General features: G+C 41.6%; 1 protein-coding gene across 3 annotated transcripts in view; it reads right to left on the bottom strand.

Annotated features, from left to right (window-relative positions):
• Positions 1 to 24,274, bottom strand: part of ZBTB44 (zinc finger and BTB domain containing 44) — a 340,531-nt gene that overhangs the window by 11,542 nt on the left and 304,715 nt on the right. The window lies entirely within an intron of this gene.

The following is a 24,274-nucleotide window of genomic DNA, read 5'->3' as shown; positions in this document are numbered from 1 at the left end:
CAGTTATCGGTGGTTTCCAGATCGCCCGATACAGTGTACTGAAGTGTCTAGACAACCCTCGTGAGAGACACTGTGACCAGTTGCAAACCAACCAGTTCGACAAGAGCAAGTCAACAGCAAAAGCGGACTTACTCCACAACCAAACTGTGATATGTAACAAGCTCGGGATTTGCGTTTAACTTAATATACTTGCTAGGCCTTGACGTTTATTTTATTATTTATCTTGAATGTTATGTTGCATGAACAACACCCAAATGATTTCGCAGAACTTTACAAATGAAAACTTTGTATTGAATACAAGCAGTTTACACAGGTTTTGTTACAAGCCACATTTTACAGTTATAATGTAAACCATCGTCTCACTACAAACATATACCTAAATAAAGATCATGATAGTCTCCACCATTAAGATCTGTCATGTCTATACATGTTATAACTAAATAAAAGAATGGGCAGGTGGCTAATTTACTTTCACTATGGCCATAATGGTGAAACCAAAAGAAGCACGTCTTAGGGAGATCTGGTACCAGAGAGAGAGAGAGAAGAGGGAGAGAGTGTTTGCTGGGCACGAGATATCCCACCCAAGAGTCACCTCTGTCCTCGGGGCTCCAGGTAGCACCACTGACGCAGAAGAAAGGACGAATCCACCAGGCAACAGACTGGTAAGTCAGCAGAGAACAGATTTTGGAGGCAGGCGACTGAAAGCACCAAAAACCCATACATATAGCAGCTTACTTTGTATTTCTGAGCTTGAGCCTTTTTACGAAGCTCAAGTTTACATCAGACTACAGAATGAGGCCTTGGAACGAGGGTGTTTATTTAACATGAGCTATTCCTTTGTGTGAGCACAGCCCACAGAATTGTCTTTTTTAGTGAGTGCAAATTGTCTCATGCCTTCTCTGCAATGCTAAGTTTGAATAGGAACTTTCCACTTTCACTGTTCAAGGGTAAGAGTAGCAAGGAGGTACAACTTATCTTGCAGAATGAACTTGTAAGAGTTCCCGTTTCTGCATTACCACATGATTATGAAACATATACTAATGCGACTGACACTTCAAATGAAAACACTTTTTTCAGCTAAATGTTGGTTCTTGCCCCGCATGGGGTTCTGATTGAGAGCTACCACTGCTACTTCCAAAGACATGCTAAAGGTAAAAGGGTACATAAGGTCCCATTTAGTAGGAAAAAAGAGAGAAAGACTAGATGCTATGAAACATTCAGCACTTCAGGACTGAAGACCTTAAGGTGTACAGCAGGCATTACTTAACAACAAAGATGCACAATAACATAATGCTGAAAGGCAGATAGGGACTTTTAAAATTATTTCAGGGTGTGTGAAGAACAAAGTTTGGGGTTTATATTCTAATAATATTCATTATTGGTGGATTAATCATTTTTATGGTGAAGAGCCTAATGCAAACTCTGTACGCAGGAGAAGCACACAGTAAGCCCTATTTATTATAAACACCGAGGTTTGTGCGTTTGCCGGTCTGGTGATTCGGGGGTACAGTTCCTCATTTGTACTCCGCAAAAGCAGGTGGGCCTGATTCCAAACACCCCCAAACGTCTCCGAAGAAAGGCCACAGTTCGGGGTGGAAGTTATTGATATATACATTTCTTTTGGCACTAAATAAATCTACTGAGTATAGCTCCATAAAAGAGGGCCACCCAACAAATATACCATATTTTGAATTTTCTGATGTTAGTACTTCATAATGCCCTACCATTTTAGAACAGGGGCAACAAAATCAGTTAAGGGTCTGAGGAAGAGCCCAAAATACAGAGCCTCTTCTCATTTGAGCATTTGAAAAATGCATTGATTCCCTCACCCTTCCTACAACCACCAAAGACTACCTAAAGTGGTCAATGCAACAGACTTAAAACCAAACACAGTGTTTTATGCCACCCTCTTGCGCTATAGAAGTTGGTCGTCCAACTCGCCTCTCAAGAATATAGTTAAATTTAAGAAAAGTCATCACAGTTTTAATATTTTACATAAAATTCTTACAATAAAGCATTCTGAGCTTTAAATAATATGAACCTGACATGGGTGCACAGCATCCGCTGACACCTTGCTTGTTTACTCAAGTAGTTTCGCCGGAATCCTGTTTTCTTTTAACTTCCAACTTATTGTGAAACTCGTCCACAAAATCGAGGAACAGATCCAAGAAGCAGCTCATCGGCCTTCATGCAATGGATGTTAAATATGTTAGGATGCAAGTGCTTGGACTTTGATAAGGCACCCCTGGATGGATATCTAATACAAGGCACCCTCGCTGATCTGGTCTGAACCAAAAACGACACGCACACAATAACAGGCTGACACACGGCTCTTTTGTGTAAAGCAAAACATTTCTTTATTTGAAGGAGTTGCATGTGTAACTCTAATTTACTAAATCCCGGGAAAAAAACCTTTTTTGGAAAATCTTTTGATACCTGAATTAGATCCTAAAATCAACACAATTCAGTGTAAATATTTCCATTGAGGACGCGGACATTGCAGGGAGATAGACGGGTAGTAAAGGCTTCACGAGAGATAGAACAGACAGCAGGAACAAGGGAGCTCTTAAGTGCAGGGCAAGCCCTTGGATAGGGTTTATCGCTTGATATCAGGAAAAGGGAAAACAACTGCGCATGTTCTGGACGGCAAAAGAGATGATGGTGTTAGTGTGAGAAAAAGGATAACGCTATTGTGATAAATGATTTGTTAGACAGATTATGGAATCACTTGGTGATGGGAAAGAGAAAACGCACTGGTAGGCAACCAAGTAGGTGTCCAGAGAGCTTACATTTCCTCATATGAGTCACATTATGCACTGTAAAAGGAAGTGACCTGATAGAGACAGTTCTCTTATTGAGGGAGATACTTTGATTGAGCTACTACACTTCAAACACTGAGTGACCAGAGGCGACGATCGTCAACAATCACTACCAAAAAGCTATATATAAACTGACAAACTACCTAGGGCAGGAAGAGATCGACCGTTTTGGTTTTGCATTGAAAAGAATGACACCCTAATATGAGACTGACTGCATCTTTTAGAATTAAGAATCACCTTGAATGAAGTATCAACCAATTGTGATGATGAGCAGGAAATAGTGAATGGGTGCTGTTCAGATTAACAGCAGTAAGGAGGTACAACTTATCTTGCAGAATGAACTTGTAAGAGCTCCAGTTTCTGCACTACGAAAGGATTGTGAAGCATATACCAATGCGCCTGGCACTTCAATTGGAAGCACCTTTTTCAGCTAAATATTGGTTCTTGCCCCGCATGGGGTTCTGATTGAAAGATACCACTGCTAACTCCAAAGACATACTGATGGAAAAAGGGTACATAAAATCCCAATAAATAGGAAACAAGAGAAAGACTAGGGGCAATATGTATGAACACATTTTCCCATAGACACAAAATGGGTAAAACCCTTTGATACATCTGGCCCCAGATGCTGTGAAACATTCAGCACTTCAGGACTGAAGTTCATAAGGTCTACAGCAGGCATTACTTAACAACAAAGATGCACAATAACGTAATACTGAAAGGCAGATAGGGTCAGGCTGAAATATTCCAGGAAAAAGAAGAGAGATAAGTAGACGGCCCCACTCTCAAATGCATGCAATGATTTGCATGAAGCTCTCTGCAAACCGATAATAAAAATTATTAGAGGTGATTTTCCTGGTTACTGACAAGTCAGAGTTAAATGTATATTTTCCTTGGTGGGTACAGTGTTTACCAATCATGCCTCGGACCACAGGTCAAATTACATAACAAATAGTTAAGAATGTTACTCTTGTACACCTCACTCTCAAAATATGCCAGGAATGAGCAGTTCAAATTTACAAAAGAGGAGTTAGTCAGATTAGAATTCTGATACAACAGTATACACTGACCTCTCACATTAACATCAATGCCATGCCAAAACTGATGCTCTCAGGTTATCTGCGGCAAGGTGGCAAATAAAGTGGTAAACATCAACATAAATGAGAAGGTTCTAGCAACCTCTGAGACCAAGATACAAACATCCAACATATTTATTGTGCTTAAATGTGAAGTGCTATATCAAAAAGAAAACTGGTTCCTATGGATAATGTTATGTTAAGACACAAGGATCAAGAGATCTCAATTGCTTTTGAAATCAGTTGGAACTCGGTTCTCCACTGGCTTTGTTTACAGTTTCTGGTCAATGGCAGTTACGCTGTTAAAGATAAGGCTGCAATGTATCAAGTACGCTATATGAAATCACCTAGTTCTAGTTACTGAGCGACCCTAAGTGTTGATAAAGAAGGAGGGTGGTGTTGGGGGTGGGGTGTTCATGGAGGTGGATGGTGACGATAGCGATTTAATAAGGTGTAAGGGACACCCAGGCAACCTAAAATTCCCTAAAGAAATGCAATACAGTACAATATGTTCAACATCAAAAAATCGTCCCACTCAATACTGAATGGAGATTTCCATCCACAGAAAGTAAGTGAATTCTAACTACCATGAACTGGTCCAAAGTCAAGTTCTAGCGTCCAAATAATAAATCAACCAGTCACCAGAGGAGGGTGATAAAGTGATCACGGGACGCAGTTCAATAAGAATTTAGCTGCTGCTCTAATTGGTCTCTAAAGTCTAAGCGGGGACTTCTCATGCTGCACATGGACTATCACACACCATATAAAAAAATACATCACACAAAAGATTAATATATTTAGGGGATATATCTTATGAATGGCACAGCATGGATGAGATTTGTATCTAGTGGGGGCAACCGTAGGACCTGAGGGAGGGGTCTATTGAATCAACTGGTTGCCAGTAGCAATTAGGGAGCCAGTTTTAATGTCAGTGTCCCATATCATATTTATACACAATAGCTACAGTCTGCAATGTATTTTTAGTGTGCTTTTATTTTCACTGATACAAAGAAAAAAAACAGAAAGCAGCGACACCACTGGTGTTATTACAATCACAACAGACAACATTATCGACACGTCCAACTTGACAGGAGTCTTATAAGTCCCTTCTCCCCTCCAAGCAATTATGACAGATGTGCAAGCCACATCCACAGTACCGGAAGTTTCACTAATGCATTTAAAGGGCACAAGGGACCATATGTTTAACTCATTCGCAAACAATGGCCTCTTCAAGACCCTGACAATCACTCTCTCCCAAATCATCGCAGTCTTCCTCACCAACTGTGGGAGGTGCCGTGGCACTGTCACCCCCATCATCAACAATTACAAAACGAGTGCAGTTCCGCATGTTTCCCTCAATAGCCATTTCTCCCTACTGTCCTCCGCCATCCACCGCGCAGCATGCTGCAGTAGAGACCCATAATAATGCAACTAGAGGTCAGGGAAGCCCGTGACCTCCTCTTCTTGGTCCAATTTAACTGTTGCCATTACCACCCCACTACTCATCTCCGCTCACACACACAAAATTAACAATCTATCTAGTACCCTGAAGGTACTATGGGCGATCATATATAGTGAGTTCTGCACAATATACATGTACAGGGGGAGGAACACCATCGTCACAACCAATATCCAGAACTGCAATGGTTAGAAGGATGGTTCAGACAGTGCTGGAATCAGCCACAAAGAACACTGCACTACCCTAAGCTTTAAGGGGAAGGGCATCATCTTTTTCATCTTACTTTGGCTGGAAATGAACAGATACAAGCACCCACAAATTTATGGAATGACATGGGCTGTGGAAGCACAATTCAGGCTTGCCACAATCACAATCAAGGAAAGGCCCCTAGATGACGTTTATCCATTTGTAAAGCTGATAATTCAGTTTTTGACCAACTTGGCTATAAGGACCTCACAGCACAGGGGTAGATACATTTTTCAAGCAAACCTGCACGTGGGCTTTAGTTACCTGGGCTGTGTTCTGTGCCCACCTGTACAGGGGTTACCTACTGTCCATGCAGAATGGCTTCCTCTTCTTCCAAGACGGGTCATAAAGCAAGGCTTCCCCCAGAGGCCTACACTTGCTACCAGTCATAGGGAAGAAGCAACTTCTAAAGTTCCATTCCTTTTTAGACATCCCTTGGTACGTGTACAATCACAGAGTTCTCCAGAAATCCATATAAGAACAACCGAATAGTGATGGCAATGTTTCTAATATTTAGAAAAGAGACATCAGTTGGTGCATTTTTTCCCATTCAATTGTAGCACCTCACTTTATTACATTGAGGTGTCAAAGAGGATGCAGACAAGCATTTAACCATGTCTACAATTCGGGAAATAAATACATTTAAGCCGCTGCCAGCATCTTGATCTTGCTATTCATATTCTTGATGGCTACATGGAAAGAGCTAAGCTAATTTTAGATTTGAGCAACCAAGGTATATGTGTCAGCATATTATTTTCCAAATTGACTTAGCAGTGCAGAAGCCAGAACACCATTCTGGGGGCTAGTTCAAGTTTTTCTGAGACAAGTGCTAAATCTAATCACAGTGTTCAGAAGTCGAATGATACCGATCAGGCATGACATTTTGTGCAGAACTAAAAAGAAACCCATTTTGAAAACATCAGTAATTAGAAATGAGCGAAGGAACTGGTGTAGGAGTAAAGCAGTACTTAATTTGCAAATCAGTGCTGGGGCCCAAAGCTTCTTTAGAAGCCCACTATGGGGGCTACTGAAAGTCGGGGTGCAGCGTACCAAAGCTGTGTAGTGTGTTGATTCAACCTCATGCCTCTATCAGCAGACACTTTCTTTCGCCTTATATCTCTAACTCAGCTTATTTTTCCCCACTGCTTTCTGCATTTATTATTGTTTTCCATCTTTTTCTTCCACATTCTTTCACTCTTTTCTCGCTCCTGCTCTGGGTCAAAGCCTGATGAGGGAAAATACATGCTGTTCCCAATAAATGAACACCAGGGTTGGCCCAACATGCAACCACCGGCACAATTTAAGCACTGTAGCCAATGTATTTAAATAAAAAAGCTTGGGCAACAGTACTAGCAGAGGAGTTGTGATGAGGTTCTGTGCAGAGTTTGGGTCTCGTGTGGTGATAGATTCACAAATGTGCCAGGCCACAGTGTCGCAAAATGTCATCTGAAAAATTACTTCATGATCTGTGATTTCATAGTTTCAATAAAAAAGAACCAACGACGTATGAAGTAGCCTCTCTCCAAAGTCATGCAGCTAAATTGTTAGAGATTAAAAGGAACAAAGGATACCTCCACATGTCTCCAAATGCTCAGTGTCCTGTGGTAAATATGTAGGGTGCAGAAATGCAGCAGGAGGTTGAAACATGTGGCAAGACCTAACAAAGTCAGAGCAAGAAGTATTTTCATAATGCAGCATATGTCTCTGTGACTTCATCCCTCAGTAATAGTTAGGAGGAAGCGTGAAGTTGGCATTCCTTAGTGGAGATTACTGAAGAGTCTTTCTCTCTCCTTTTCACAAAAGATCAAAGAATCTAGAACACTTGAGCTGTGTTCTTGAAAAACAGATTCCCTAGTGGCTAGTCAGCCGGAGTCTGACTGGAGTAGAAGTGTATTTATCTAGGACTACTGTCATCAGGGCCTGGGTGTCAGTAAGGAAGTGAATGCTGCACAGATGTTCTCATAAGATTAGCTATAAATATTACAAACTCCCCAATGTGTCGTGAAGGTCAGTGAAAAATTGTGTGTTTAAATTGTAACTAGACACTGTGAAAAAGGGAGGAAACCAATCATCTGTTGTTAATGATAAATAGCAAGCTGTCTGAAAGTTTCCTCCTGCATCTGCATTTCTCAAGGACCTTGTGTTTCATGATAATTTTTTACTAGAGATAATTGTTTTTACCTATCCCCTATGTGACTACAAATCTATTTATGCTGAGTAATTTGTAAGCTTAAGTAGACTCTCCGTGCAAATGCTCAGAGACTGCACTGCTGCAGAAGGAGCCGCATAAATGATACTGGAGATTCTTCATGCCTTATCCTTCTGCTATTTAAAGACTTCTTCATTTCAGCTTTAACAGTTGGTGTGGCCTGTACGGGGATCAGTAGAGCCCACCCCAGTTGGTTCTCAGCACAGCTGTGAAGGGGACAGAGTGGTCTCCTACATATCTCTAAGTGTGCACCTCAACAACAGCACTGGTTTTCTGAGTCGCCATCTGTGTGTCCTCGACACAAGGTGAATGACCTATGCTTTATCCCAAAGAACTATTGAGAAGACAGTCATTGGAAAAGGGTGGCAAACAGGATAAAGGAGACAGAGATGTGCTGATAAAGGGAAGAAAGGGGATTGGTTTCCCTGAGGAAATTGGCTCTACCTTAATTTAGGAGGTCGGGTCCTCCACAATAGGATATTTGAAGTTCCCAGGGTTTGGTAGGATGTTTGGAGTGACTAAGGTTAATTTCAATAATGGGTCAAACATTAAGAAAATATAATAGGTCAGACCAGAGTCAGCCTTCCCCACCTGAAGGGTTTCCAGCCCATGAAATAATGTCAAAGGATTCTATATCAACAGGATTATTTTTAAGTCAATGGCATGAGTATACTAAGGAATACATTTATTTGCAATTCCTCTTGGAGGGAACATTTGACTGTGAAAACACAGTATTTAAGAAACTGCATGGTGAAAAAAGACAGGAAAAAGATTGGACTGGCACAGGTTGATTGCTTGAATGAATGGGAGTATGCCCCACAACTGAGGCCTGCGAAACAAATTAAGGAGATAGTAGGTAATACATTGAAACAGGAGTTACAGGAATTTGGACAAGCCTAGAGTGTGCACAAGATTAAGGAATACTGGTGCAAAGACGATTTGGCAGAAAGTAAGGCTTTTGTGGCACAGCCTTTGGCCCCACAACAGGAAGAGGAGGCAGATCTAATAACAGAGGGCCTTTTGGACGGAAGGCTTCCTCCCTACAGTGAGACTAAGGCAGGTGATGAAGGGGCAGACAACATTGCCAAAAGCACAAAAGGTAAAGGTAGGATCAGGAAAAAGGTCAAAGAGCGATACTGCAAGAGATTCAGAGATGGAGGAAGTTAGCTGGACATTTGCTACAAATACAGAGATGATTCAATAATAGTTACATTGGAGGAAAGAGTAATGAATGGGGTGGCACATAGGATGGGGGAATTTGGATATCGAACACATACTGATGCTCTTTTTCTTTGCTCCTAATAATAAAGAGAATAAAGAGAAACTAGAAGTACCATGAGATACTGAATTAACAAATGACTGTATGGAACTGGGCAAATGAGAATGGGATAGAGAAGAAGCTAGGCGTTCAAGAGATAAACTGTATCCAAAGGTACAGGAATGGCAGGATCGGGCAGACAAATGAGAACAAGAGATAAAGGCAGGTAAAAGCCATCAAAAGGAAAATAAATTGAAGATGCCAAAACCAGACATGTTACAGGCCTGATGGTTACATATATTTCACTTTCTGGGGAATGGGACTGCTGAAAGTAAACTTGGTCCGCGGATAGTTCTGTAGCCTGACAGTACCCCTAGTAAATTCTTTCTATGAGGGAAGTCCCAGGAATGGCAAATGAGAAGTTTCATTATGTTTATACTCCACAGACCACAATGGACTTATGCATTTTTATTAAAGATTTCCCTAATTTACGAGAGAGCCTTGATGCATGATATTGAAAGTAGAACAGGTATTGAAATTAGGTGATCTGACCTGGAAAGACATTGATGCTATGTTCCATAATTATACCTTCACAATTGTGAGCTAAGGTTAAACTGATCAAAAGGTGCAGTGGTCAAAGGAAGAGCCAGACAGACAAAACAATAGTTCCTTTTCCCAGGACACCTTGGACCAGCCACAAAAGATTCTAGAATGTCTCAATGAACTTGTGTCTCGTAAATGTACTGATTGGAAAAACAATATTTCAGATAGTTAAAAAAGGATGAATCTGTTCATTGCTATTATGAAAGGATGAGAAAGGCTTTTAAAGCCCACAGTGGGATGGATATAGATGATCCTGGTTCTACTTCAGCCCGATTGAATGCATTTGTGCAAGGATTATTGCCCATTGTTAAGAAACAACTCCAGACAGTTATTACTTACTGGTCGAGGGAACCCCTTGAGGAGATACTGGCTAATGGTTAATACTACTTTGAGTGTCAACAACAACAAAGGGACAAACAAGAGAGGCAAAAAAATGATACTAAATCCAAGTAAGGGATTCGACAGTTACTGCAGTTTAATACCACTAATAAGGGACGGGGTAGGGGGTTCCGTGGCAGCATGCAGACCTAGAGAGGTGGAGGCTTCAGGGGATGAGGTCGTGGTAGAAAAAGACAGCCCCCCAGAGACAGACAAAGGATTTTGTATTTGTGGTGTTAATGATCACGGGAACAATGAATGTCCCAATAACCCCCATCAATTCCCAATCTGGTATGGACACCCCCCTGCAATGTCAACCCAGTTCTTTCCCCGCTTCCTGTTCACGACCAACATCGGCTCCAATAAACAGGAATCATTTCGACCAACGACAACAGCACAACCCATATCAACTGATGGCCCAAGTCACCTATGGTGAGGATTACTATGAAGACCAGGAGTGCCCTGGAGGAGAAACTAGAGTAAGGATGCCTGCATTGCCAGTTGACCATGAGGGTCCCTATGTTCAAGGAGAGGTCTATGGTCATAATGTTAAGTTTCTCATAGACACTGGTGCCACTTATGTCACAGTATCCGCTAATACTGGTCCCTACTTACGCCTCCCTGAGATGATCAACACCAAAGTGGGGGATTTCAAATGTTGCCATTACAAGCTCTATTACTCACCCTGTGACATTTACCATTGCTACAATTACGGACAAACTTTCTTTTGTGGTTTCTGACAAAGGTACCTTTAATTTATTGGGTCTTGATTTATTGATAAATGTGAATGCTGTCATAAAATGTACACTAGAAGGTGATTTCTTTGCATGCAGAGATGAATATCCATTTATATCTCAAATGTGTGCCCACCATACTGAAGTTGCATCTGATGTTTTGGATTGTTTACCTGATATTGTGCTAAACAATGTAACAGTTAATGTCTGTGCTTTAAACAAATCTGGTGTGGGAAGAATATTGAATGATGAGCCTATTCATGTTGTTTGGACGAAAAATGGTGGGTTGCCTCTAATTCCAAAGTACAATATCTCACAGGAGGGAGAGATGGGATTGTAAGAAATAACATCAGCACTAGTTAAAGGCGTAAGTCCTGGTAGAAACAAAGAGGAGTGTTTGTAATTCCCTAATTCTCCTGGTGCGCAAACAAAGTAAGAACCGCTGAAAGCCTGATGAGTGGTGTCTTGTGCAAGATCTTTGTGAGATTAATAAGATAGTACAGGCCAGATTTCCTGTGGTGCCGAACCCTACTAACATTCTTACCACCATTCCCACTATACCAGTTTTTTTTCAGTTGCAGATTTGACAAAAGGTTTCTTCTCCGTTCCTCTACAGTACGGATAGTCAATATTTATTTTCCTTTACCTTTAGGGCGTGCAGTTTTTCTAGGACCCTGACTCCTCAAGGGTATACAGAATCTCCTTCCAAACATTCACAAATAATAAATGCAGACCTTGATCAGAGATGTTTTTGAATCTGGGGTGGCATTGATGCAATAGGTAGACGATCTTCTTGTAGCAGCTCATATGGAAAAACAATGCATGTGGGCCACTTTAAACCTGGTTAACTTCTTAGCGTCCAAGGGGTACCAAACATCTCCAAATTACAGTTTTGTCGAAAGCACGTATCCTATTTGGGCCATTTTCAAAACAAAGATACCAGGGCACTCCTGAAAGTAGTCCGAAGAGAATCAAATTAAAAATAAATGAGAGTCCAATGTTCCAGAAGATCGTTGTCACATAGTAATGAACTTTAATTCCTTATGTTAAACATATTAAATATTAATCCAGAATACAGCCAATACGTGTTTCGTCCAATGGGACTTTTTCAAGGCTGAAAAAATAGAAAACAAATTTCTTGTCTAATAATGCAATAAAGAGAAACAGAAAGTTACAAGGAAGAAAAACAAAGAAAAACAGAAAAGTTACGAGATACCCTCATACAGTATGAGAAAGACAGGTTATTATTAAAATTGTGCCAGAGATCGGTGAAAGAATGGAGTCAAAACGGTGAGAATTGTGTATCGAGAGACTAACCAAATTTGAAAGTGTTCTAGAAAGAATTACTATTATTTAAACAAAAGACTCAGAGTGATCCTCAGAAAATGAAGCTGCTGGTGATAGCAGGTAGCTCGGTGTTATGTGAGAAAGACATGCGAAAATCACCAACGCGGTTACGAGGAGAAACCGCGCCCAAAGATGTGAACAAGTCAAACGTGTGCATATGACCGTATATGCCAATAGGAGTGATAGTGAACTTCACATATAGTTGAAATTATTTCAAATCGTTTGTGAAATTTGATAACCCTTAAAAAGGGGGGGGGGGGGTAAGTATATTGAGAACGTACCAGAACTGTAAAAAAAAAAAAAAAGGGAAGTATCCGTGTGAAGCCACTAGATGAGCGTGTATTCCTGTGGCGGCTAGTAGTGTTTCATAATAAAGCGGTTCCTGAAAATGATGAACGTTGAAGCCTCAGAGGCAGCAGTAGTTGAAATTGAGTCAGTCTGTATGGTGGAGGTCCCTGATAAGCCCCTCGAACTATAAACAAAGTTGGAAATATAAAGTGAGGTAAGCTCACAAATAAAATGAAAAACATAAAGAGAAAGTGAACATTTAAAACCCTGAGGAGTGTAAACAGAGAATATATACTCTAATGGATCAGGAATAGGTGGTAGTTCAAATGTTTAATAGAAACCAGCTGAATGGTCAAAGAATAAAAAATAAGAAAAAACCCCAAGGCTATGTATGGTAGTTAAAACGAGATGGAGCGGGGTGTAAAAAAACAGTCAAAGTGAGTTATGGACAAAAATACGGCAAGGGCCACTGTATATGCAAAAGAAAAAACGAAAAAAAAGGTCTCCATGTAAACCTAAGTGAAAATGAGAATATATCCGCATGAGAATAACAGAAACGAGCAGTGCTACGGAGAGTCACAACAGGGAAACATGGACCGACCAGAACCGGCAGTGGAACACGGCCCAAATTCCGGTGCATAATAACAGCCAGAATGTCAGGGGGTATTACGGTAAGAGGTCGTCAGAAGTAAAAAAGAAGAAAGAAACGGGACCCTGACAACGTCCCGAACAGCTTACCCGTAACTCTCATGGGCACTGAGAGTTGGAATCCGATGTCGGCGTGCGTGCGTTGTAACCGCAAGGAAACAGCGACCCGCCATTTTAAAGGTGTGTGTTGATAATAAGCATCGAAGAAGGATAAGCGCGCAAGAAAAGAATAGCCTAGTGCCCGAAGCACCGGGGAATAATAGGGGCCATCTTGGGAAGGTGAAAGAAGCGCTTAATGCAGGTTGAACTAGCAATGTGTAGGGAAATAGATACCGACATTAGATCATAATCAGAAATAAAATTAGAGAATGCTTTTCCTGGTATACGTATCGCACTAAATATATGTAAAAACTCCCCCTAGGAAAGAGGCGTCATGGTGAGTATTATGGAGACTACTTAAACAGAACACCGAGATGAAGTGAACAAGGTATGATGAGTACGTGATCAGGGGTGAAAAAGAAATAGATAGTGGACCAAAGAAAAGGAGAAAGGATAGGCACATAAACAAAAATTATGACTAGAGGTAAACTACCTATAAAATATAACAGTACTTAAATCAGTGCACGGAACTGGGGTCAAGAGAAGATAACCCCTATAGTTAACTCACTACTACAAAGATATACATGAAAAAAACTCAGGGGACATGATCAACCGTACATTAACTATATACACTGGTGTGTACAGTCATATATACATATGCATTTCTAAGTTAACATCATATGGGTCTAGTCCAGCTAGAACAAAATCATACATAACAAGGCAAAATGTGGAATCATAAGAACGTGTGTAGGTCCTTATGAATGTTCAGGCCCTTTTCCACAGCCCTCGGTTTAATAATCCACTTGCTCTCAAGGCGTCTGAGGGACAGAGTCCTGTTCCCCCCTCTTGGTTGTTTGCTTACTGAGTCGATCCCATGTATTGTGATGCCCAAAATTTTCTTGATCCTATTACTAGCCTCTTGCAGGGTGGTAGGATGGTAACCCCTCTGTGTGAATCGTAGATTCATGTTATGTAATTCTCTCAACAACAAAAAAACGTCTTCACTGCAGTTTCGACGAATCCTTGTGCTTTCCCCGAAGGGGATTGCTTTTATCTGTGATTTAGGATGTGAGCTTGTAGCATATAGAATGGCATTACATGCTGAGGGTTTTCTGAACAGTTTGGTGCAGATTTTATTGTGGTCAATATAGAGTGTAAGGTCAAGGAAGTTTATAAAGGACAGGCTGGATTCATGAGTGAACTTGATGTTAAAAGTATTCCCATTGAGATGTTGAGTAAAAAGCATCAAAGAGTGTGAGTCACCAGACCAAAACAAAAGGATATCATCAATGTATCTTCCCTAATACAAGATGTGTTGTGTTAGAATGGGTGGACAAAATTGCCAACTATGTGTTTTTTCCAGGTATCCCATGTATAAATTGGCAAAAGATGGAGAAAACTTAGCCCCCGTGGCGACTCCTTGTATTTGACGATACCAACAACCATTGTGGGTGAAAATGTTATTGTCTAAAACCGTACAGATAAGATCCATCAACATGTTGGAGTGTTTGAGTAATGTGGCATCCCTGGTGTCAAGGTAGTGTTGGATGGCTATCAAACCCTCTGTTCTAGGGATGCTGGTGTACAGTGAGGTAACATCTAGGGTTACTAGGAAGTGTCCCGCTGTCCACTCAAAATCGGTGATCTTACATAGAAGATCTTTGGTGTCCCCTAATGTAGGCGGGTAGATTGTGCACAAAGGGCTGAAGAAAGATGTCAATATATTCAGATAGTTTCTCCGTAGGGGAACCTATGCCGGAAATAATAGGTCTACCCGGGGGAAACGTACCTGACTTGTGTATTTTAGGCAAGATATAGATACATGGTGATGTGGGAGTGGTGTTGTAGAGATACCTGTACTCCATATCCAAAATAAGATCACGGTCAAGCCATGTCTGTAATTTTTGTTGTACACAAATATTGACTTCCCGCATTGGGCTATGATTGAGTTTCTGGTATGCAGTGACGTCTGAGAGTTGACGGTCCAACTCAGATATATAGTCCACTTTGTTCATGATGACAATATTCCCCCCTTTATTGGCCTGTTTGATGACAATGTCTTCCAGTGTCTTGAGTGAGTGTAATGCAAGTCTTTCTGCTTTGGTGATGTTGTGCAAAATGGTTTTGTGTCCCAACTGGCATTGTTCCTTCATGGAATAGAGGTCATTTGTGACCTTGTTATAGAATAAGTCAATCACATTGTCCTCAGGTATGACAGGTGTAAATTTAGAAGCAGTTTTCAAACCGCTAGGTACCCTGGTGTTAGGGGCTACTTCAAGGTCAGAAAGAATCTCAGAAAGTGATGGTAGAAGACCTCCCGTTTGGTCAATGGACAGCAAAGTTTGGACATCCTTGACATCTTTGATGGACATGGAACAGGACGTAGTACACAGAGCAGTAGCAACTTGAATTGGGGTGTTGTTGTCTTGGAAATATTTGAAAAGTTTACATTTACGTATAAACTTGAAAAGACTCATATGTAGTTGCGTGAAATCAGGTAAAGAAGCAGGTACAAAGCCTAAACCTTTTTTAAGAATGTTTATTTGTTCAAGGTTCAAAATCACTGTTGAAATGTTAACAATCGAGATCTCATTAGGGGTGTGTATCAGAGGAGCGGAGTTGGCCATCACTGTTGTAGGTTGCATGTTGTCGAATGTGTGGTGACTCCCTCTGATTTTTTTGCCCATGTCTGGATTTATGCTTTCCCCGCCTGATGGCCTTGCAGGTACCTCTTCCCTCCTGTGCATTTGTTTTTGGCCCTTCCGGTATCTCTCCAGTTCCAATATAAAAGGCGATCTGTGGGAGATACTGGAAGAGGGTTGTGGTAAAGAGTCTCTCGTATCTTCACTTGCACTACTGGAAATACTGGAAAGATCTGTATCACTGGTTGTATCGTTAGAAAAAGTACGATCTTTCGGTATGAGCTCATTTCCTTTGTCCAATTTAAAATTGGCATATTTACGTGCAAAGGTAAAAACCCTACCATTTTTATAGTCATTGTCATCCCTTCTAAGTTTACGAAGTTTTTTGTCTTTAATATATAGTTGGTGTTTCTGTAAGACATCCTTGAGAATGTTGAAGTTTTGGGCTTTAGTCTCAGGTGAGTCAATGTAATTGATCTCTTTCTCCATCAAGACAATGTCCTGTAAGAGTTTGTCTCTTTTAGCCTTGGCATCTTTAATAAGAATGTCCATCATGCCAAATGATGATGCTATGAGAAGTTGTTCCCATTCTTTAAATAGATCCGGACTGAGATCATCGAATGAGGGGAACAAAATGACCCTCAAACCCCTGGGGATTTGTTTGTTATCCATATATCTTTGCAGGATAGTATAATCCCACCACCGTGAGAGTTCCTATTTTTTTAGTCGCTCAAGTTTAATGAACTTTATTCTTAAGCCTTCCTGAGATGGATTATGTGTGTTAGACGGTGCATTACGGGTACCTGCCTGGAACAGTTCTTCTAAGAGGGTATCTCTGTTATCGTTAAAGGTTGCCATAATTCACAAACAAAATTGCAATGTATGTCTAATAGTAGTGCAGCGAAAACGTAATAATAACAAAGTATATTATACAGAGTCAAGGTAACAGAGTGCTGAATAGCATCAAGTGACAAGTCTAGAAAAAGTGGTGGTTGGTGCTAAAACATTTGCACATCTGAACACAAACGATCTCTGATCTAGTGCAGTTTAATACCCTTGGTGGTTGGGTATTCTTACCAGGCTTTGCACCCATTCAAGAACTCATTGGATCGACTATTGTGACATTTATTTCGTTTGTGTTCAGATGTGCGAATGTTTTAGCACCAACCACCACATTTTCTATCCTATTTGGGCCACATGATTTCTAACTGGAAGAGGAGAAGATCATTCAAAAGTATTTGGGCAATAATGCAACACCCTGCTACCACAACACAAAGTACGTTAATTTCTAGGAATAGCAGGGTATTGCAGGCAGAGAATTCCGAATATTTCCCTCAGTTCTAAACCGTTACAATACCTGACACACAAGGATGTTAGTGACCCTGTCCCCTGGATGCGGATACATCATGAACATTTTCATACTATTAAAAAGGCTTTCTGTGAGTCTCCAGCACTGGGGATTCCAGATTACACTAAAGAGTTCCACCTCTTTACACATGAGTGGGAAGGATGTGTCCTAGCAGTACTCATACAGGAACATGCAGTCTTAAGAGACCGTGTGAATATCTGTCTGCAATATTAGACCTTGTAGCCAGAGCTCTTGCCAACTGTCTGAGGCCAGCAGCGGCAGTTCTATTAGAACACAGTGACAGTTTGGTTTTGGGAAATACACTGAATGTATATGTTTCTCATTGTATTGATACATTGATAAATAAAACACGTAGACAGCACTTAACTAATGCAAAATAAACTAAATATGAACCAATTCTACTGTTGGCTGAAATTAGTAATTTGCATCATTGTACTTCTTTGGATCCAGCCACACTGATGCCTCTGCCTGTGGGGAATCAAATGACAAACTTGCATGACTGTGTTTTGGTGACAAACCAACAAACTAAAGGCAGAATTGAAATATGACAAAGCTTTTTTTTTTTTAAAGAAATTACATTTATGGGTGGATCAGTCATGTTTTAAACTACGTACAGGAGAAACTACAGCAGCTTATGCTGGAACTACATCACAAGCAGCAGTAGAGATAAGGCTAACATCACAATTGTCAGCCCAAGCAGTAGAAATAATAGCCCTCAAGCATGTGAATTAACTGCAGATGTGATAGTGAACATATATACTTACAGCCAATATGTCTGTGGGACGGCACCCAATTTTAGTAGGCTATGGGAGGAAAGAGGATTCCTGATCTCTAGCTGTGCTAAAATAAAACCATGATACCTTAATTTGTGCCCTCCTCAATGGACTGGCTTTGCCCAAGGCTTTAGCAGTTATTAAATGTGCTGCAGGTCAGAAAGTGACTGATGATGTAAGTAGGGGTAATAATTTTGCTGAATACACTGCTAAACCTACTGCCTTAGCTGAGACAAAAGGAGGGCTCCTAGGTTGATGGGATTTGGGTAGGACCTAACGAAATGATTAGGTTGCCTAATACTTTGGTGTATAATTCAGCCCTTACCATTCATGGTCCTGCACATTTGGGACGTGTTGCCACGTGAATATATTTTTCACAATTTTGTTCTTGTGGCTCCTCACTGGGGTTTAGTCATATTTGCCATGCTAAAGCTAAGATGAAGAAGATATCACTCTGTCAGGTTGTGTGTGGTTGAGATAAGACTCAGTACACCTGGGGCATACTATACAGTCCCCCCCCATCTCCTTTCTGATGGGATGAGGAGGAGGAGTAAAGAAAGATGGAATAGTAATGGATTGACAAAAGCAGACACAACCTTATGCAAAAATGAAGGGAAGGTGAAAAGTACCCCTTTATTTGGAGAGAATACGGGGAAAGGTGAATGGACCAAACAGGTCAGCTATTCTCCAATCGTATGCGCTAAAGTTACTGTTACCAAGCCAACTGGTCTGTAGGCGAACAAAGCAACTGTGCACTGATTCAAGCGTTAACAGTAAATTTAAATTCAGCAAAGAAATAACAAAACTTTTCAGAAAAGGTGGGACAAGTTGCAACTTAAATAAAGAAGTTTTGTCTGGCAAGCACATGATGGCAGACAGGGCAGCCAACTAGCCTTTAAAAGTGGCAACTGCCAAGCCCTGCTGGGAAAGAGAGAGTGGAATATCAAAATGGCAGATCTTGAAAGGATCTACACCTTTCAACTCTCCCTACTTAACAAACTTACGGCAGCAGTTAGCATAAACTGGGTTCAGTGTGGGTTTCCTAGCAACTGAGATTAAGGGGGTCATTCCGACCCCGGCGGTCAAGGACCGCCGGGGCCGGGGTCGGCGGGAGCACCGCCAACAGGCTGGCGGTGCCCCGCAGGGCATTCTGAACCGCCGCGGTCAGAACAGGAAAACCGGCGGTCTCCCGCCGGTTTTCCGCTGCCCTCAAGAATCCTCCATGGCGGCACAGCTTGCTGCGCCGCCATTGGGATTCCGACACCCCATACCGCCATCCTGTTCCTGGCGGTTCGCCCGCCAGGAACAGGATGGCGATATGGGGTGTCGTGGGGCCCCTGGGGGCCCCTGCAGTGCCCATGCCAATGGCATGGGCACTGCAGGGGCCCCCGTAAGAGGGCCCCACAAAGAATTTCAGTTTCTGCTTAGCAGACACTGAAATTCGCGACGGGTGCAACTGCACCCGTCGCACCTTCCCACTCCGCCGGCTCCATTCGGAGCCGGCTTCCTCGTGGGAAGGGGTTTCCCGCTGGGCTGGCGGGCGGCCTTCTGGCGGTCGCCCGCCAGCCCAGCGGGAAAGCCAGAATGGCCTCCGCGGTCTTTCGCCCGCCCGCCGGCCTCGGAATGAGGCCCTAAGTCTTCTACTTCTGTGGGCAAAAGTAGCTTTGTGATTAGCAATGCTCAATCCCTATGCCTGCTGTTGCAGTGTTAGAGGACTGAGCCAGAGTACCCAACTACCATCCCGTGAAAGCACACTTGCTTGGCTGACAGGCAGTTTGGCTGAGTTGGCTTAATGCAGAGTCCCAATATATTGATGGACTTGGCCCTCCTTGCCCAATCGGGGTGATCAGTTGTGCTCTTTTCTCCTCAACTCTCTGCAGGGCTCTCAACATGAGCAAAGTCAGCGAGTGCGAAAAAAGCAAACCCTGAGACCAAGTGAACCTTAAGGCATCCCCCCAGGGAACCATTTGAGGAAAAGTACAGGGCACAAAGCCAAGGATACTTCCTGTTCTGAACACAGCTGAGGAGAACCATGCACGGACCCCTTATTCTGGAGAAGATCATGTCTGTGACATCATTTGGAAGCTCCCACTTTTGGTCCTCTAAGGAGAGATGACTTTTGCATCTGCTTTCACATTGAGGGTACTTGCCAGGTTGGCTGAATCTGGAAAAATTTTCCCTTGAAGAGTCCATCGTCGCAGTCGCGTCACCTCAAAACACAGCGGTCCAAGACTGCACACTGGTATGACTCTTTAAAAACTGGATGGTGGCAAAAGGAATGGTTCTTGATGGGATTGAGGGAGAAAAAGCAAGTTGGACCACCCACAGTTTCAATACAGTTATGCACAGGCATCACTCCAACAGGAGCCAGAGAACCCTTACAGTGATGTCTATATGAGCACACTTGCCTAATAAGGCAGCACCCACAACCACTTTAGCCTGCGACTGCAGAGGGCAGGAGGGACAGTGCTTCAAAAGAGTGGATGGGCACATCGACCTCTGTAGTGCAAGGGAAAAAATAATTTTAATATGCTCACAAACTGAGAGCCTTCCCTGATCCTGGGAAAGCTATTTCCTCAAGTACCAGTTAAAGTTCCTTGTCCACCATCAGGCTTGTGGTACCAACAAGAAACCTGAGGCAACCGAATGAGTGAGACTTGGAGAAAAGTTTTGAAGGCCTGATCATATAAAGGTCAACTTCTTTGCACGGATGTTATGGGCATTGGTGACAATGCCCAAGTCGTGCTGGGGAGACAAGGGCGACGAACATGTACCATGGCTCATACAGGGGAACCATTTTTCACCAGGCAGTGGCCCAAGTATGGAAATACAAGAACCCATGGCCTACTTAGGGAACCACACCAGGGTTAGAATTTTTGAAAAAAGTTGCAATCCTTAGACAAAATAGTGTACTGATAGTGATGTAGCGCCATAGTAAACTTCGGTTAGTGCATGGGAGAAGTCAAGATGTGCAGATGAAAGTAATTAGCCAATCCTCAGCGATGAGTGCTGAAAGCATCTGGCTCAACAACAGCATTTTGAACCTGTACCGCTGAATGAACAGATTCAAGAGAAGGAGGAGGAGGAGGCCCAAGATGGAATTCAAGCCTCAGTTCTTCTTGGGGAACACGTAATGAGGCAACTAAAACCCCTTTTCCCCTTAATGGATTCTATGTTCAGCAAGGCAAACGTGATGGGGAGCACATAATGGTGAAAGAAGGGTGGTCAAGAGGGGAAGACAGGAAGGGTAGGATGCATCCCTTATGGGCAAGCTCTATTGTAATCATGCCCAATTGCAGGTGAAATGGAGGGTCGTGTTTGTCAGCAACAGCCAGAGCATCCAAGTATGGCCCAAAAAGTTGCTCACACTGGGTGTACCTCAAAGTCACAGGAAGGTGCACTGCTACTGCTAGGAGGCACAAAACTTTTCTATCACTGCTCAGATAATGTCTGCCGACGTCAAGGGGTAAAAGCATCAAAGTTGGATCTTCGGGGGCACCGAAAGCACGGGGATTAGACTTATTGAAAGGCATATCCTTCTTCGGAAGCAGCCTGAGATCACAGTATATGGTAGCAGCCTAGCTGTTTTAGGGAAGTAATCGGCAAACCTGCAGAGATAGGCCCTCCCTTGAGGAGTGGCCAAGGGCAGAAAGTCCATTCTGAATATGCTCACCATAACCTACGAAAAAACTTCAATCTGCACAGTATAAGCAGGTGAAGCTGGGAAATCTGGCTTCATCTTGTTTTTTACCGGTACCAGCTTTGATGGCAAGGAACAAACCCACACTAGGTCTCTAAATGTTTCCAGAAACCGCACCATTTTCTCGACAATGAAGCAGATCTCTCTTTTAGATGTTGCTTTTTATGAGAAAATCTCTTCAAAGATTGTTCCCTGTCAAGAGAGGCGAGACATAGAAGATTTGATGAGGACATCTTTTTATTGTATTGATATAAACCCTGAGAACTTAAGAGGAGACATTTGACCAAGTCACTATCAAAAGCTGAAGAATAATGTTTGTGAAGCACAGACCAAGGGTTTGAGTAAGCTGTGGACTCTCGTTGATGAGGTGTGGAAATACAGGAACTGACCCCAGCATATCAGTCAATATTGTCCAATATTTTCACATGCTGGGCACATAAAGCTGTGGCTAAAGTCACACAGTGCAACCTCGAAGGGCTGGACAGCTAGTGCTGAGGATGAAATGTTTGCAGACCCAGTCAAGCACACAACGGATATTCATAAGTTGAAGATGCATCAGGAAGAATAATCCATCAAACAGTGTATTTTTATGGCTAGACGTCTGTGCTTGTGCTTCTTCAGGATAAGATGTATTCTGGCCATCTTATTCTGAAGCCTCTGAATCTAGAATATACAGAGGCAAATTTACAGAGTGTTCAAATAGTTAAGCGTCGATAGGATCAGTGATCTCATTAGTTAATTTAACAGACTTCAGCAGCCAGAACCACTTCTTGGTCAAATTGAAATGTTGTTTCACATATCTGACCAGGGCATTGGCATGTTGTGTGAAGGTCAACTTAGACAAACATGGTTCCTCAGATCCTGCATTAGATAACGGTCGGAGGGCGTAACGGAGTATTTGTGGCCAGATGAAAACAAAGAGTGTTGATGGTTTTCTCATACGTTGTCAGCATTTCAAACAGAATTGAATATGAACTTTGAAGACACTCCCTGAGATCTTTTAGAATATCAACAATGTTCCTATGACATTATATAAACCAGTGTACTACCCTGTTCTAAAGACCAGATTTAAATCGCAAAATTACTCCATTAAGTGGTAGTCATTTGTAATCAGCAATTGCTAGAAATAACCTCTTAGTCAGAACTTTTACCTTAGCTGAGCAGAAAATGAGTTCTCATCAGAAATGTGTGTTGAATCTCCTTATTTTTCAGCTCGGCCTTTAGCCTCTACTCTCATTTAACAGAGCTACTGATGTAAAAACCTAAAGACATGACATTTTGTTTTCTCAGGGATCAATTTGCTGAGTTCCAAGAACAAGGATCTGAATTTTACATGCCACCAACTATACTTAGTCTCACAATGGAAGAATCTGGCAAAGGCACAAAAAACAAACAAGTTTAAGGTAAGAAGGCACCTTTGTTTCTTTCAGAGGTGCACATGGTACATACTCTATCAATCTTTGGGGATTAATTAAAAGCTTCTTTCCGAGAAGTTAATGTTGCACTCCGAAAAGTGAAAAAGAAATACTACCCAACATTGCAGAGTGTTTGCTTTGTATTGAACAGGACGGCATTTGTGATTATTGAGCATGATGGCTTGGATGACACAGGACAGGTAAATGCCCAAGAAGCTAACTCTGCATTAAGGAATAGAAATGAAATCATGCAGATCGTCTACTAAGTGCAAAGGAAAAAAAAAAAGGTTTGGGACAATAGAAATTTGACTGGTGAAAGTAACAGAGAAAGTTACCTGCTTTGTATATTGCTATCATAAGACAAGTTGTGAAAGAAGTGGGTCAGCACCAATACATCTTTAGCCCAATGTTCGAAACGGCATGATTTGAAATCTAACAAGCAATTCACGGACACCAATTTGAAAAATGCTAAAGTATAGCATATAGTCCTCATGAATGTTATACGTTTTCAATATTTGTGTGCATTATCTACTCGGCTTTGATCGTTTTTATAGAATACAGGGACAAGTATCTTATCACTTCACTAACTCAAAACTCATCACAACCATTTTAAAGTTGTTGATTTTGCTTGTTTTCAGGCTTCTGGCCATGCTTTGTAGTTCAATCACTCATATTTTACTATACTGTACGTAAAACTGGATTAATTCAAACTACTGTCTCCATCAGTAGTAGTATTAGAGACTACACAGAATACTAAAAAACTAAATTGTACAAAAGAAGAAATCCTGGCAGCATTTGTTTCTATTTCCTTTAGTACAGTGTCTTGACTCAGGCAGCAGTCCTAACGAACTTGCATTGCAACGACCAAAGCAACATTTGTACTGGTTATCAGGAAAAAAGATACTAGGTTACCAAAGTGGGAAGAACGGACTATAAACTAATGATGAATTATCGAAAGAAGATTAGGATTTTAGATTTCCGGGATTATCTGCAGAAAGGCGATGAGACTTTAGTTCCTTGTGAAAGATATTTGGAAACAATGGAAGAAAAGAGTAATGCTGTAGACGAAGTTTATGGTTTTACATGATTTATAGTTTATATTAAAATGCGATATTATGTGGCAATCTAACGAATTATTAGGTTAAATTTGTTCTTTGTTCCACTTTTTAAACTGTGAAACCGACTTTCAAATTATTAAGATATGTTTTTTT

Source organism: Pleurodeles waltl, chromosome 3_1, assembly GCF_031143425.1.
Source record: "Pleurodeles waltl isolate 20211129_DDA chromosome 3_1, aPleWal1.hap1.20221129, whole genome shotgun sequence".
Classification (NCBI taxonomy): Eukaryota; Metazoa; Chordata; class Amphibia; order Caudata; family Salamandridae; genus Pleurodeles; species Pleurodeles waltl.
The sequence above is the reverse complement of the archived record's forward strand: the minus strand, read 5'-3'. Positions and strand labels throughout refer to the sequence as shown.